We start from the raw sequence: 12644 nt of genomic DNA on the forward strand, positions 1-12644 counted from the left end.
TTTATAGCCTTCTATTTACTGGCTCATTGATTTTAGAGGCCATGTTAGTTTTCTTTTTTACATGTCTCTCTGAATGGCTAGATTATAACTTATTACACAAAGAACAAGTGAATTGGTGTCAGAGTGATCTATTACACAGATGGTCCGTGAGCAAAGGGCCTCTGTCTCTGACTTTGGCATACTGAGAAGACGGGGAAAGATGCTGGGCCCAGTTCATTTGGTGCAAGAGAAGATTGTCATCCCTGTCAGTGGCTGTGGGGTGTTTAGGACATTGGCTCCATGCAGTTTCTGCTGGTGCTGGCTGAGGGATAGAGAGGAGACAACTGTGGAGGTGGACACAGAATTCCTCTGTGAAAACAGAAGGGGCATGGATGGTAAGGAGAAAAGGGTGTTTGCTGCCCAGAATAAGAGAACTATGGGATGTTAATAAGAATTAGCAGGCAGCAGGCTTGAAAACAAGAGGAAGCTGTTCATGCATGTAACAACGATGTGGAGCTGTGCCACAGGTTGCTGTAGGACCTAGAGATTTGCATGATTTCAGAACTGCAGAAGCTGACGGGAGGAGACAGGCCCTGAAGAGATCCTAAGCACGAAGTCACTCTGGTTTAGGAAACCCCACAAGTCACCGTGGAGGCGTTCAGGGGAATCAGCACAACACCCTTCCCACAGTCTCACACTTTGCTCTTGGCAGCCGCTACGGCCACTGTCAGATGGAGGAGAGCCCGAGCCAGGAGAGCTGCTCCAAACTGACCTCGATTGAGTTAAAGCTAAAAATCAAAGGAGAAGCTGGGAAGCACATCTAACCCAGCTGCCTGAGGCAGTGTACCGAGCAGAAATGTCCTGCAGCAGCAGTGATGCAGCAGTGCAGGCTGCCTCTCCCCACGCGAGCCACCACGAAGCCCTCAGCCCGACCCAAACCCACCGAGGCAGCGCAGGGCAGCGCTCAGCCTGCAGACACACTCGCTCCACTGTACAAGTGGAAGAAGGTTGGCTTTTTACCTACCAAGACCTCCGGCTTAAAGGATCCAAATTCATTTCCGAGGGTGAATGACCCTTTCATGCTGTATTTATGCGGCCCTTCAGCATTAGTACCTTAAGATCAAGCACTTCCAGTTGTTGGAACACCGCCTAGCTGGGAGGGAGCTATGAGCACTCCGGCTGGGAGCTGGATCACGTGTGGTGGAGCAGGGGTTATGCCTGCCCAAGGATCAAGTGGCTGCTGCAGTCTCCCCAGGGATCCAGTGCCTGCCTCGCAGTCACAGCAGGCTGAGGTTTCGCAGACCGTGTCTATCATTACAGCGCTGCAGCAGAGACACCGGGAAAACCAGTCGGCCTTTCCATCAGCCAGCAGTTCAGGCCTGATGCATCACTCTGATGTGGTTCAGTGCTCTCACCTCCCTGAAGACAAGTGACAGGTGTCGTGGGACTCAGACTACGTATGAAATCAGGAGGCTGTGAATCGGGAGCCGCATCTGTTATGGGAAGATGCTAGGCTGCAGCACAAGCCTGACACTTGGAGAGGTTTTGAGGCCATCTGAGTGCCCGTACCCAAACTTTTAGTAAAACTTGGTACTCCGGCTGTAAAGTGGCCGCAGGTCTCTTGCTGCACCTGAAGTGACGGGTATCTGCACACATCCCTGCACGTACCGAAGCAGCCAAACCTCAGTCCAAATCAAAGCCTCTCTCAGACCCTGTAAGGTCTTTATGACTCCAGATACAGACAGAAAAAAGAACAAAACAAACTTGTACTGTTGTGAGTCTGCAAAGCTGACACTTTTTATGGCTATGCTGCTTCCAAGTGTTGAGTTGCCCACTGGTGTGTCAACTTGTACCTGACTTTTACATTTACTATATTTGCAAGAAAAGAAAACAGGTTCTTTCCCTCTATTCCCCAATTGTTTTGTGCTTAAAGGAAATAAACTTTTGTTTCAATAATATAAACACAAAAGGTTCCCCAGAGGGCTGTTTAAGACTCCAAGCTAGTTAAAAAGAACATTTGCATGAATTAAAGAGCAACAACAAGTCACCGCTGAGCTAAGCTTCGTTCTAGTGCTTAACTGGTGTCTGTAGGTGGGGAAAAGCAAGACAGATCAGTAGGAGGTAAGAAAGACAAAACCCGGGATGTTTGTTCTGCTTTACAGTGCGTTTCCCAAGCAGCAGCCAGGGAACAATACCTGTCCTTCACCGGCCACGTGGTCACTTTATGCCTGTATCTGTAACAAGGCATAAAGGACAACGAGCCCTTCTACAATGGCTCATACTTTTTGTCTCCCACAAGACAGCATCAGGATTAAGCGGGGAATAAAGGGAGCTTTCATGCTGGTTCCCATTATTCAGAGCTGCTGCGGCACAACCAAGGACGGCAGCGCGGGCGGCGGTGCTGCGAGGGCCACGGTGGGTGCCACCCCTGGTGCACAGGGAGCTTTGCCATGGCTCTTCCCTTGCAGACCCCAGATGAAGCTCCCCAACTGCTGAAGCCCACCTAAATTACGTGGTAGGAATAAACTCACAAAGCGCACACACCTGTGGCTCTTAAATACGCAGGCATACACTATAACACACACAAAACACACTGTTTGCTCATACCTATGTCCTACTCGTGTTTCTTTTGTTCACAGCAGATCTTACTTACAGGAGTCTGACCTCAACACGTGGGTACATCTACACCTGTGACCTGTCTATCCCTTGTGGTTCAGATCGCACAAGGGTGGTACCACCTTGCCACGGGGACTTTTCACAACACAGGCTGTCGCCGACTGGTTTCACGTCAGATCTGCGAGCTGTTTTGCATACCGACTCCTGGCCCGTGGAAACCTGAGTGTGCCTGCATCACTACTCAGGTTTTTTTTGCAAGGGGGGCCACCTGGCACCTACCAGTAGCGTGTTGTCAAACTTTCAGGCATTCGCCCACAACCCCAGCAGTCTGACATGCACCAGAAGAGCCCTTGCCTTCAGAGTCTGGTGGATGAAGCATGGGATGATGATGGTATCTCTGTCAATCCATCCAATCCCGCTTTCAAAACCGGTTGCTCATATTCTGCTGGACACCTCCCACTCTTGAAAGTCATTCAAAGAGGCTTAGCTTTAGTGCAGCTCTACCTGACCATCAGTCTCATATACATCCAAGATTTGATGTGTGGGGCTATGTTACCTACCCGCGGTCTGAAAAGCAAGAACACTGGATTGAGCTTCAGCTACACACAGGAGCAGTGGTAAAGTGTGAGCTCTGAACAACAGGATCCCACACAAGGATTGGAGTTGTTTGCCAGGTCTGGTAGATGACCAGCATTTCAGCAAGGAGGTTGGGGCAGGGAGGGACAAGTGCCATGTATATAAGATGTAGTCACTAATTAATCCAGGGAATACTGCAAAGGAATCATTTATCTTTGAGGCAAGCATCTAAACACCTGGGATTACAAGCTCTTCTTACTTAGCAAAAAAATTACCATGCTGATAGTTTCTACATTTCCAAACTCATTTGATCCTTTACAAGATACAGGAAAGCAGAAAGGCCCAGCATCATGGGCACCTGATCGATACACCTAAACCCCACTTCCACTTTGATCTCACACCAGGCCCTGGTTACTTTTTGAAATGTAAATAGTGCTTTTGAACACTTAATCTTCCCTTAAAGCTTGATTGAGGGGAGAGATTCAGCTGTTCAGAGAGTAGAGGGCAACTAAGCTGATCCCAGACTTGATGGTAGCAAGGTCTGCACTAGGATGTTAACCTGCGCCCCTCTCCCCATCACCCAGCCCCTTCCTGAGAGTCTGGCTGGTGCTGTGGGCGAGCTAGAAAGGACAGACCCCAGCAAGCTCCAGCAAAACCCAAAGCACGGTTACTTGCTCTTTGGGCAATCACCAGTACCTGAGAGTCAGAGCGTGCGAGGACTGAGCAAAGCTAGCCAAGGACCTGACTGCATCTATGTTGCTTTGCAGCCACATCGCATCCCGCCCAGGTTCAGGTGCTTTTGGCAACAGGAGGAACCAAAGACAGTCTTCTGGAAACACTGGGCTTCCAGCTGCAGATAGGAAATACAGGAAGAAAATCAACAGAGAGATCAATGTGGGAACTAAGAGCTTCTCCAGGATACCGGGTGAGTATCCACACCTAATGAACTGGTGGGTCTCTGCCCTTGGCTGGGGCTGGCTGCCCTATACAGGCTGCCGTGAGGTTGGAAAGCTCTTGCTTCTCCTGAACTGCCATGTGCCAAATTTAACTTTTTTTCCTGAAATAAGCACCTTTGGAGAGTGCTGGGTGTTCAACAGAGCTCCTAGGAAGAAATAAGAACCTTTCATCGTTCCAGCATTTGCTGCAAAGCTATTTAACCTCAGAGTAAAGTTACCAATATCCTTAACTAACCAGGGAAAGGACAGGGCTCTAGTGGCCAGACAGCACAAAAGAGCCTGAACCTGGCCAAAGCTACTTCACTAAAAGTGTGCGGTTTGTTTGGACTGCTGCTAGCCCCACGGCACAGGGCAAGATGTACATCAAAGGGAAAGAGCTTACCTGCACAGGGTCGGTTTTCATCTGGTACCGATTTACCCTGATTTCAGTTTGTATATCACACCCAGTAATCTGGGATTCTTTGGAGGTTGAAGGAGAGGAACACACAATAGGTAAAAGCTGATCTCATCCTAAGGCCATCAACCTCAGGAAAAAAAACCCTTAATTATGGCTAAAAAGACCTACTCCTCATCATTAAGGAGAGTACCTAAATCAGCTCACACTCTGACAACAGGCAGTGATGCATGGTCTGAGTGGAGGATGGTGCCTGTTTTAGCACATTAGTCTTGCTATAGGTTCCCAAGCTCTGCAGCAGATTTCTAGCTTCCCCTCATCTACCTCTCTCCATAGACACAGGTCCTGTATCTACCTCCATAAGTTCCTGATCAGTACAATGAACTACCAGCATTCCCTCTTCTACTAAGATGAAAAAAATCATTAGGAAATGGGAGGCTCCCAGACACTTTTGCAAAAACAGCCTATATTAAATGAGCCACTACAATGAGATAGGCAAGTTATAATCAGCATTGTTAATCTCTCCGGAGTCTGAGTTATACACATTAACAATACAGTCCCGGAAAGCTGCTGCCGCGAGATTCCCTTACATATATTTCTCAAGCACTCTGCACAAAGACCTTCCCAATCACCAGTCCCCAGCACCTACCCAACAGGCAAAGAGCCAGCAGAGCTTCCATAGGATTTATATAGCTTGGGAGGGGGAGGGTGGCTCAATGATTGGGCACAGCATTCAAGGAGGGGACTGGTCAACCCCAGCAATGCATGGCTGCATGGTATGGATTAGTAATGCAAAGGGAAGGAAAAGGGTTTTCAAGGCTGAAGCCAAAAGCTCGCGGGTCTGCTCTCTGCTTCAAGCATGTTAGTGTCGCTTTGGCTGCAGGACAGGCAGCGCAGCTCCGGAGAGCTGTGCCGAGATCACAGTGCCAGAAAAGGTGCCTGTGTCTGCAGCTGGGGGTGCCCGGGGTGGGACGGAGCCCTGGCGCTGCTGGCCGGGGCTGGTGATGCTCGGCGTGCAGGGCTGCGTCCAGCCATGCCAGCCAGGGCTTCTGCTTGCGGAGAACTTCCAGAGTTGCATCTGTTCGTGTCAGGTAAAGCCAGAAAGAAAAATAAACAGAGATCAGACAAAGGGCAGGAAAAACCTCACCAAAGATTGTAACAGTTTCTGGTGACATTTTAAGCTACTTTTTCTGTTGGATGTGCAGACTCTCTGCCCTTTTATGAGCATTCAGCTATGTTTGGACTATATTCTCAAAACAGTGAGGTTTTGTTTTGTTTTCCTCACTGGAAACTAAGGACATTTCAGGTCCTGATGAAATCATCACTCTTCACTTAAAGGACTGGAGTCCTTTATCCTGGTACAATCAAAGGGCAAGGCATGGACTGCCCTGACCTCTGGTTTCAGAGATCTCACAGAAACCTCAGCATCTCAGGCTGTCTGTTTTGTTTGTCGTATCAAGAAGGAACAGAGTACTAGCAACAATATCTATTTATCAGCCCATCTGTCAGAAAAATAAAGCAGTCTTATTAATCACAATTATCCAAACTCTTATCGGAAGCACAGTCTTGGCCTGAGCAAATCTCCCCAGCACAGTGTGTGGCCAGCCTTGGCTGGCCTGGTGGTAGGAAAGCAGAGGTTGGAGGCTTTCCAAAAGGAAACAAAGTCTCCTCAATTTATTCATATTGCGACTTGGGGAAGAAAGATGCTATGTCCCCATAATCTCCATCACAACTAACTGCACAGCGTTGCCCATGGGCTTGTATCTTTTTGGTAGAACCCACCTACGAGCATCACCAGCCAGTATCTGCAGCCTCCTCTTTTACCACCACTTGTTCCAGTGAGGACAACAGTGTCACAGGATGCTCCATTTGGGGACACCACAACTGGAGACAGAGCTCAAGAGCAGAATAGCAGAAGAAAGACAAAGAGGCAGGTTTGGAGGTGCCAGGGCCCGTAGCCCTAAGCCAAGGTGGGGGTCACCCCACGATGCTGTGCAAAGGGTGTGGGCTGATGTTCATCTGAGTGCCAGGTCTCCCCTCTACGGTGGAGATGACTGACAGCACAGTGATTGTTTTTAATGTACAGTAGATGTTGCAGGAGATGCTACAGCTCATTTCTGTTCAGGCACCTTGTGTGGATGATGAATGTCCTTTAATAGCTGCAATATTTAGTGTTTAATGTAAAATCACTTGCTCCTAATGCTTTGCACTTGCAAGGTTATGAAGCTCGATTTACGCCTGACTGCAGAGTTGACAAATCCACACTAGTCCCCAGCCCAGGAAGCTGCATGGCAAAGATCTAAGGGGGGAAAAACCTTTTCCACCTCATCCCACCTTTTATACCTCTTCACCAAGATCTTTCCTCTGAACAGCCCCCGGAACAGCTGGGGCTGTATTAGGAGACTCCCTGTGCTTCCAATGAACACCTTCTCACATGTGCTTCAGCATCAGCCGAAGAAAACGCTTCCATCCAGAAAAATCACCCTGTGCAGCAAAAACATCCCTGTTTTCGCCTTTCCGTCTTTACCACAACCATACTTTATGCTTTTCCCATCCAGACCTCAAAGGAGCTGACAGAGGGAAAGGACCACGAAGGAGGAAGGAGACACCTGCTGAAATACCAAACCACGGTCTCGTTTGGGAAGGCTACAGAGGAACGGGCCGTCAGGGCTCCGGGTCGGCAGCCTGGTGCCCTGTGCGCTGGCCCAGGCTCTGTGCCAGAACGTGCAGCTCCATGATCGCAACAAGCATGCTTTAACACAGCTCGGCTCCCGGAACAAGAACAAATACAATTTCTTGGAGGGACGGTTGCTTAAAATCCAGGGACTAGCATCAAGAGCACGGCAACCCACTCCCGTTACTGTCATTTATTTTGTGCTGCTGGTGGTTGCCTAGGGGGAAAAATAGGCAGAGATTTGAAAGACAGTGCTAATTTAATTTGCCACTATGAATAAAGATAAGACTGTAAAGCATGTTAATGAAGCTACAGTATCACATAATTCACATGCAAGGGAAACACTGCTTTTCTCAGATCATGATTGTCTTTTCCACATTCAAAACTGATTAAAACAGGATGAGGGCATTTCATTACATGCCCTCCCACGAAAGGCAGTGTTCTTCCAGGGACACCGGGGCACATTTAGAAGAAGCTGTAGGAGGAAAGATAGATGTCTACTGTCACGGTCAGTTAAATGTACAGATTCAAGTGCATTCACCATATCAGCATACTTTATCTGTTCACACCTGTTTATCTTACTTTTACACCTCTGTGGGATTCCTTCTCTCTCCCCACACCCCTGCTGTCTCCATCATTTGTCAATTGACAAAAGAAAACAGCCCAAATTATGTTCAAAAAAAGTACTACAACCCCCAGGGAGTGAATTATGCCCCTAGACGACGGTGAAAGATTTTCTCCTCAGTTAAGCGAATTAGAATTTATAAAAATCAAAATCCTCGACAGCAGATGAAAGCTCTTGCTGGCTCCCTGCAGCACCGGTGAGGGTTCCCAGGCACGAGCCTTCCTCAGGTCCTGGCTTCATAAAGCAGGTAAGGTTCGTGGTTTGTTCCTGTCTGTAAAGGGAAGATGACTCGGCTCCTTACAGATGTGAAGGCTCCTGTTTCTCACCGAGATCAGTGGGAAATCAGTTCCCAACTCTGTAAGAGAATAGCAAGCCCATGTCTGTAACTCAGAAGAAAAAAAGCAAATTATTACTAATCACCTAACGAGCCCCCTTAATCTTGATCTAGCCACATGAGAACGATGAATCCGCTGGTCTGACCAATGGGGTGGAGGAGACCTTAAGGGGATTTTAGAAAAGGAGCTAAGAGCACTGACTGATAGGTGGGAAGCGATCAAGAAGCCTTGCAGGAGCACTGCCCATCGCCTCCTCGCCTGGAAGCCCAGGACAGCAAGGCAGGCCACTGCGGGGAATGCAGCACGCTCAGCTGCGAGACACGCTGCTGCTCCTGTGCGGCACTGACTCAGCCCCAGAGCACCGCTCTGTGCCTCCTCGGGCCTCGAACTGTCTGGTTCGTGCCTCCCCGAGGCTTCCCTTAATTTAAAAAAAAAGGAAAGAAAATAAAAATTAGTATTTATTAATATTGCCAAAATAATTGCCAAAGTTGTCCATATTGGAAGTTCTCTTTGGGATAGGAAATTACGGCATAAGCACCACATATCTTTGCCCTTTCTCTTTGAAAATGCAAAATTAATAGCCTGCTTTCATCCCCCATCTGATCTGATCACAAGCCTTAGGAAAAGCATTGGGAAGAAGCTTAGCCCCATGCAGCAGCACCATGCTCTGCTGCCACCAGGACACATGGACACAGCATGTGGCACAGATGAAGAGTGGGTTTAAAGGAGAGGGAGGCAGAAAATTGCCCATGCTTTAATTTAACCATCACTGCTGTGGAGTCCCAAAATCTTAAAAAAAAAAAAAAAAAAATACTAATTTTAAGGATTGCAGCACTAGTGTCAACCCATCAGTGGCCTCTCTGGGACAGAGGGTCCATGAGGTGCTCCAGAGGAGTGGGCAAGGCAGCTGGCCATCCCCGTAGCCTTGGGACAAGAATCAGGTGCTACTTCCATTCCTGCAACAAAGACCTTCTCCTCGGGCCACGGCAGAGGCTGCCCTCACTTACGGTGTTTGGTGCCCACCTGCAGTTGCCACCACTGCCACAGCAGCTCACCAGCAGCCGCGTTTCAGGCTGAAGGCAGCGTGTGGCCAACACGTAGCTGTGGGCACAGCCGGGCAGCCACAAGCCCAGCCACCTCTCGCACCCTCATTAAGGGCTCTAGCATGGGCGGAGGGCAGAATTACAGGCTCTCGGCCATGAAAAGCCTCACGTTTCAGATCAGGCTCCCAAAATCCCTGGGCCAGGCTGGGAAAGAGGAAGGGTGATAAAGCAAAATGATATTTATTGAGTATGTCATACATTTATCCCAGCTTTTTTTCCAAGCAGCTTTTGGAAATCTCATCTCTAATGATTTATTTTTTTCCTCTGTCTCAGCTCCCTTTGCCACTCTCCCTCCTTTTTCTTTCTGTACAGCAGTATCTCTTGCCTTCCCCCACCTAGTAAAGGGCTATGAATCCAGGAAATTCATGAACTCCCAGAAAGTTATAGCTCTTAAAAAAGTATTCATTTGCAATGTGAAAAATGGTTTGATGTATATCTATACCTAGGTGACTTTATGGAGCCATTACGGTGCAGGTTTGAATTGTAACGCTATATATCTGTCTGTAATTACTTGGTCTTAACTGTTGCGCAAACCTTCTGTTTTATACAGAAAAGGCACAGTCAACAAAACCACTCTTGCTTTGCCATGAGTCTCCAAGAATAAACCTGTGCTGGGGAGTCAGGCCAAATGCGAGAAGCATGTTGGGGTTAACAGACTGAAATCAAGTAAAATGGGTCCAGTTTTACAGCACAGAGAATTGCACAAAAGAAAGAACTGAACTTCAGAAAACCATAAATTATTTGAAACAATAAATATGGTCTGCTCTCTGCATTTCTTTTGGTTTCTAAACCTTTGTGAGTCTACTTGAATCAACTGTTCAGGCTTTTTTTTCTACATCCATACAAGAAAGCATTGTGTTTTCTGTGGTTTTTTTCTGTTAATGAGAGAAGAAATTCTCCTGTAATCACATGCCTTCAGGAGCAAGGGCTTTTTGATACGAGACTTGAAAAACAGTTGTGATATTTAGCTGAATGACACAGTCAGCAGCTGGTTTCCCCAAGCCTTGCAGCTTCGAGTTTCACATACATCTCTTCCAAACAGATGCAGGCCTGGCACAGACCACCACCAAAACCAGTTAATGGTGTATGTTTGGTTTTCTGCAGGATAAAATAGGAGTTCCAGAACAAAGGGGATCATCAATTACTTCTGCATTTGACCAACCACTCTTTGCTTTCTTTGCCTCCTCTATGCTCTTCAAAAAGGATTTGTTTTTCTTGTAAATGATAACTTCTACCTTCGCCTAATACGGAATATTAATGCATTGCTCCACCGCAAGGCAGCACACTGGACAGCTGGAGAAACTGGGGCAGTCACTGTGAACATCACAGTAACGCAAGGTATACTACATTTTCCACGTGTGCTCATGCCAAGAACTTGTGAAGAGCATGTCACCCAGCCTCCTGAAAATGTGGAAGTAATTACAGATCCTCAGCACTTCTGATTCCAGGCCAAATATTTAATAAAATAAAAAACACATCTGTCACTATTTTGGCAGAGTTCTTACTTCCTGGCAGAAAATTTCACTTTTACCTTTGACTAAAATTTTTTTTCTTTTCTATTTTTAAAGAAAAAAAAAAGGGGGGGGGGGGGGCTTTTTCTCCATTGATCTTCACATCCTCAGAACTGTACCATTTGTTCAAAAAAATTCATTTCGGCAGGCATTTTTCCGGGGTCCTTCCCTATTTCCCTGCTGTGAGGGAGTGAAAGGCAGTGCCAGGCATGTTTGCACAGTCCTGGACAGATCCCCCATCCCACGCAGCCCTGCAGAGGTGACGCCTTTCATCTCCCCTTTCCTCAGGTTGGCAGATGCCCGTAGCCACAGGTGAGCTGGCAAAAAAAGGGAAGCTCTCGGAAACGGAGGTTTTAGTAGACAAGTCATGCTCTGTTACAGCCAGTCCCTGGTCGGTATCTGCTCTCTAGGTACCACACATCTTATCTTCTGAAGAATCTCAGGGAGGTTTAAGTGGCCGTGCCCTGACCCCCTTCCTCAGCCTGTTAGGCACTATCCTTTCCACAACCCTTCCTGCAGGTCTGTCCTCCCCAGTTCTGAACTGGGATGAGCATTTGCTGCCGTTCCCGAGGCGACTTGCAGACAAGGACTTCAGCCAGCCCTTGTGTCCCTGCTGCTGGAGGAGGCAGCAGTTTGGCCCCTGTTTTGCTGTAGCTCCAAGCAAACATTTCCCCTGACTTTTTGCCAGTGTAAAGAAAAGCTTTAGGCTTGAGAAAACAGACCGCAGCACCCGTTACTTCAAAAGCATGAGTTTTCTTTTCCCTTTCCTTCTGATTTGATCATTTAGTTTGTGACATGGTCTGTTTGTCCAAGTCAAAACTCCCTTTGAATCCTGGCCACAAAAAACACCACCAAACGGAACGAGAGGTTCAGCAGAGTGTTCACCGTCTCTGGAAAGAAACTTTACCACAGAAATGAAGATAGTCATAAAAAATGGCTCCGGCTGACATTTGCGATGCACATTTGTGATGCTCCACAACGGAATAACTACAGCAGGCGGAAGCTTAAAACAAGATAGCTTCAGGATAAGTGACTCAATTCAAGCTGTAATGCAAAGAGTCTGAAGCTTCATATTTATAACTTGCGACATGTAAAAGGAGGAAATGTATTTATTACTCTTTTTTCCAGCTGCTCTCTCAGATTGATGCTGGGACTTATCGGAGAAATCTCTCTTCTCAGCCTCAGCCTTCATCAACGGCCCAATCTCAACCTGTCAGGCCAACATTATCTTTGTTCATTTGCAGAACAATTCTGCAGAGTTATTAAGAAGGAGTCTTGCCGCGTTAATGCTTTTGTGCTTTGAGGCAGTAATCTGGAGTCACTGGAAAGTACAACAGATAGACAAAGCCCTCAGTGCATGAACACAAACAAGAGCTGCAAAGGAGCCAAGAGCAATTCTTCAGCTCCTTCTTTTTGTTTTAAATGTACCAATTCTGTTTCTCCAGGAAATAATTTATAAAGCATGTTTCACCTAGAAGGTTCATAAAAAAATACCATCTCTGTATTGAGAAACCCAACTATTTTACTGTTGTGAGATTACATTTAGGATAAATGAACCACGGCTGATTTTGTAGGGAATGAAAAATACTGGAATGCCACAAACTTCCCTTCCCGTCAGAAATGTTTTAGTGTGTTTTACAGGCATTTGGTCCAACAGCCTCTGTTATAGCAAGACCGATCAGGAAGAAACTAGCTCTGAACCGAACATTGCTGGCCCCACGTGTGCCCCGGTGGCAGGTGGGTTTCCTACAGCATAAGGGACTGTGCCCTGGCATCAGTGTGCAAAAGTCTAACCCTTCAACTATAGACTACATCAACTAAAACAGGCGACTAAATCAATTTCTCTCCCCTCACCGCAGTCGAAATACCTGCCAA

The 12644-nt window shown here is 47.2% G+C and overlaps 1 long non-coding RNA gene across 2 annotated transcripts in view; it reads right to left on the minus strand.

Moving 5' to 3' along the window:
• The window catches only part of LOC121085787, a 159755-nt gene that overhangs the window by 98796 nt on the left and 48315 nt on the right, over nucleotides 1-12644 (minus strand). The window lies entirely within an intron of this gene.

Source organism: Falco naumanni, chromosome 3 (assembly GCF_017639655.2).
Source record: "Falco naumanni isolate bFalNau1 chromosome 3, bFalNau1.pat, whole genome shotgun sequence".
Classification (NCBI taxonomy): Eukaryota; Metazoa; Chordata; class Aves; order Falconiformes; family Falconidae; genus Falco; species Falco naumanni.